At 44.0% G+C, this 4,282-nt stretch overlaps 1 long non-coding RNA gene across 1 annotated transcript; it reads right to left on the bottom strand.

Moving 5' to 3' along the window:
• Window positions 1-1,676: 1,676 nt before the first annotated feature.
• On the bottom strand, window positions 1,677-3,350 carry LOC104162179. Its single transcript, XR_696456.1, has 2 exons — window positions 3,232-3,350; window positions 1,677-2,488 (listed from the first exon to the last, which is right to left on the bottom strand). It is a non-coding gene; the product is annotated as an uncharacterized LOC104162179 (long non-coding RNA).
• Between the last annotated feature and the right edge of the window lie 932 nt (window positions 3,351-4,282).

Below are 4,282 nucleotides of genomic sequence, written 5' to 3'. Positions count from 1 at the left end.
GAACCTTCCCACCCCCTAACACACACCTAATTTCCTAAGTTATTGGTGGTAGGGAAGCAGACAGCCAGCATTTGTTCCCACAGAGGAAGGTTTGGGTAGCAAGTAAGACTTTGATGTCTTGGAAAAACCTTTTAAACAACTGTCATAATTCACTTAGACTGTAGATCTTCACACTCACTTCAGTGAGCTGCTAAAAATTTACATACAAGAGAGCACTCCCCACAGTACAAGAGGGCTGTCAAAATACTCTCAGGAGAAGACTTTAGTACCTTTTCAACAGTAACGCTTTGGGGTTTTCTGAGGCTCATCTAAAGCAACAGCAGCCTTACGATGCATTAGCTTTGCCACACAGTTGGCATTTCATTTCCTCCTAACATGACACTACTACAGAGACTGTCCTTTTTAAAGCCTTTTTCCTGTCCTTAGCTACGAAATAAAGGAAACATTTTCCTGATCAGAACACTTGTCTCCTCCGCACGCTCTTCTGAAGTCAGTAAAAGCGACGTCAGGAGTGAGCTTTGGAAGACAAGTTGAAGCATGAACTGGGTAAAGTCAAACCACATAACACAGGAGGAGAAAACAATGTGGTTCAACGCACACTCCGACAGCTGAACTAACAAGGGCAGAGCAAAATGATAAAACTGATGGGCTGCACAGAGGAGAGGCAGGCATTCAGAACTGAACAACTCCAAACCAGGAAGAAATTTAGGCCAGAACTGATTAGAGAGACAAAAGGGCAGAGGGTGACCAGGTACAGGGTCTGACAATGGGATTTTGTTGTTTTTAAAAAGCTGAAGTCTCTCTTGCCGGAGACATCTTTGCACCTGCATAGCAGTCTGGCGTCAGCCATGTGCTTTCTTTTTCCCAGCATTAAACCCTCAGAGTCAAGACAGCAAACTGGAAAAAGCACGGAATGTATAAAAATTCCAGTAGTTCAGTCTGTCAGAGTGACACCAGAGATAAGCAGAGCTCTTGAATCGCAGTAGTAACCAAACTGGCACTGCAAAGAACTGACCACGGATACATCGGCAGCAGCATTTAAAAACCTACTTACATCCCGAGGAATGTAGCCAGAGATGTGAATATGACTCCACTCAATTTAAAGTTACTGTTATAAACCTTAGCTTAGCTTGCTATTACTGCCTTATAATTAGGAGTATTATGCATCCAAATGGATACTTGGGAGGTAGCCCCCAGTTGAGATTTGCATTGATTTCAAATTCTCCATGTGCACAACTCCCTTCCATCCCTATAAAAGACTGCAGCAGCAGCAGGGCAAAACAATTACAGAACTACAGAACAATTACAGAACTACAAAAACTACAGAAAGCTTTTAAAGAAGCAGTTGTTAAAAGGCAAAAGGAGAATAAAAACTTGTTGTCTCAGGACTTATTTAGGCCTTTTCTGTCAGCAATGCTTACTCAACTTGAGAAAAGGCATCAGGACTACAGCTTCCCACAAAAGAAAGGAACTTGACAATAACATGCATACGAAGGTACTACATGCTAAGTAAATCACATTCTACCCTACCGGTGATGAACAGACTGTTTAAATCTGTATCGGTCTTGGACAGAGAGGTTTTGTAACATGAGGCTTAAAAGGAAGCGTATTTTTAAACAGATCAGAGGCTCAACTGCAAGTTACGAAGACGACAAACACAGAACAACAGAAAAGGGAAGGCAGAGAAGTTTATTCCAGCAATACTGCTGCATCTCACTTTAGCACAAAGTGTTCGTAAAAGACAACCACCCCCAAAAGTATATAAAAACACATCCACTGAACGGTAATCCTGGAAAAAACCCTTTGATGGAGTAAACACTCCCTCTACTGCAGATGAGGGGGAGGGGCTGTGGAGAAAGAGGGCAAAAGGAGAGAGATGATTTCAGTAATGCTGCCTTTGTGCTGCTGCAGGGGCAGGGGGAGGGAGGTTACCGGGGAAGGTCACGCCCTCCTAAGGCCAATACCACTAAGTAACGTCCCATACAATGGTCAGGCACCCCTCCAGCATGTTCTCATAAAGGAACTTCTGCTACTCCCTTACCCGGCAAATAGCCTCCGCTCCTGCAACACGCAACCAGCATCACATCCTCCCACAACAGTTTGACAACACCACTGATAAATCAACCACTGCGGAGCCTTTGTCCTCCGAGAGCAGGACGGGAGCTCTCGTGGTCGGTGCCACTAATGTTAGCGCATAGGGAAATCTTGACTCCAAGCACCAAAGGGTTACACACCAAAAGGCCACTTACTCCTCCAAACAAGCGTCAAAGAGCTGCTCTCCCCTCTGCCCACCCACCCCCCTTCAATATAATTCAGTACAGAGTCAGTGGTCTGAGTGCTGCTAGCCTCAGTAGCAGTAGAAATTACTCCCCCAGGGGTAGTGCAAGGTCCTCTATGTTAGGATGTCATGAGCTTGGTGCTCCACCAACATCTCCATGCTCCTCACATCTGTGCACCAGAACTCCAGACGGTCTTTCATTCCTTTGATCTGCAAGGCAAGTCCACAATAACTTTAATGCCTCAATTGCTGGAAATACCGATATTTGCCTTTAACGACAAACACTTGAGATCCCAAACAACTTCTCAAAACCCCACACATCTTGAAAAGATGTCACTTAACATCTTTCACCATCAAAACGGCAACGTTTAAATTGAAATGCACAAAAGGAATTGTCTGCAGCTAGTATTCCGTGTACTGAATTATTTTTTTTTAAAGATAAAGGCACCCTATACGGTCTCCTGAAATGTTATGAGGATGAACTTGAGAAGCTCAGCACCTTCGTCTTTATCACCCTGAAATTCTCTCCTCCCAGGAACAGCCTGCCACCTACAACCCAGAAACTCCAAGATTTTGTTTCGTGCACTTAGGTGCAGCCACATAGATGTCTGCATCCTTTCGGAAAATAGCGTCATAGCATTTGTGTTTTATGGTGGTTTGTGTGGCTTTTGGAAGAGAAGTGTCACTAATACCCTATTCTATCTCCTGACAGGTTTCCAACTACTTACTGCAGACAGATACAAAATGCACCGCTATCCCCAAGGCAAAAGCTAAAGGTGGCAATGGAAAAAAGAACAAGGAAAAGCTGATATACTTTCTCATTCCCTGAGCATCTTCAAGAAGCACTAAGGAGACTAGTTCTCAGTGACCCTTCACAGTTCTTATTCTAATTTCCAGGACACCTCACAAAAAAAACAAGTTAGTACTGCCTTAATATTCAAGCTGGTCATTACCTGTTGTAAATCCAACACGCGTGGTTGTACCCATGTCATGTGCACCCTCTTATCAACTTCATCAATACTGCCCTTTACCAAGCCTACTGAGAGAGCCTTCATCACCAGCAGTTCCACCTAAAAAAAAAAAAATTTCAAGGAAACAACTGAGAATTGCTCAGTTTCCCCTGAGATGAATAAAACCTTTAAATGGCACTAGCTCTCGGAAGACTGTTTACTACACACAACAAAATCAAGAGCAGCAGCAGCCTCTCTCACACCCATCCTCTTTTAGGTTACAATATTGCCTCAAGACTCAACATCTAAATATACAGGAGAGATTTCTTTTCCCTAAGAGCAGATTTATTTTCTTTTCTTTCCTCAGAAATCCCAGGAAAAACATGGTAATCGGAAAAAATCAACATGGATTTACCACAGGCAAGATGTGCTCAACCAATACGATTGCCTTTTTAAATAAAGGAACTTGGCTCAGTGGTCAAAGAGAGTGCTGTGGGTGCCCTGTACCTTTCTTTTAGTGAAGTGCTCCTACCACATCCTTGTTGACAAGCTGGCAAGCTACAGAACAGACAGAACCACCACAAGATGAGCAAAAAGTCTGTTAAACTACTGAGTTCAAACAGTAGTGGTTATAGGCTTGATCAGGCAGCTAGTCACGAGTAGCACTCCCTAGGGCTTGATACTGGGTTTGATGCTACTTAATTACCTTTAAGCTATCTAGATGACAATTTCACAACTAGCAGAGACAGGCAGATGTGCTGGAAATAAAAGCTACCATGAAGAGAGACCTCAATTGACTGGGCTAACATGAATCACATGAAGTACAGTGAAGATGCACATGGGAGTCCTGCAGCTGAGACCAAAGGATTCTGGACATGGGGACTGAAGGAACCCTCACTAAATTTGCAGATGACACCAAGTTGGGTGGGAGTGTCAATCTGCTGGAGGGTAGCCAGGCTTTGCAGAGGGACCTGGACAGGCTGCGTAGATGGGCCGAGACCAACGGCATGAGGTTCAACAGTAACAAGTGCAGGGTCCTACACTTTGGCCACAA

Source organism: Cariama cristata, unplaced genomic scaffold, assembly GCF_000690535.1.
Source record: "Cariama cristata isolate BGI_N322 unplaced genomic scaffold, ASM69053v1 scaffold19885, whole genome shotgun sequence".
NCBI lineage: Eukaryota > Metazoa > Chordata > Aves > Cariamiformes > Cariamidae > Cariama > Cariama cristata.
The sequence above is the reverse complement of the archived record's forward strand: the minus strand, read 5'-3'. Positions and strand labels throughout refer to the sequence as shown.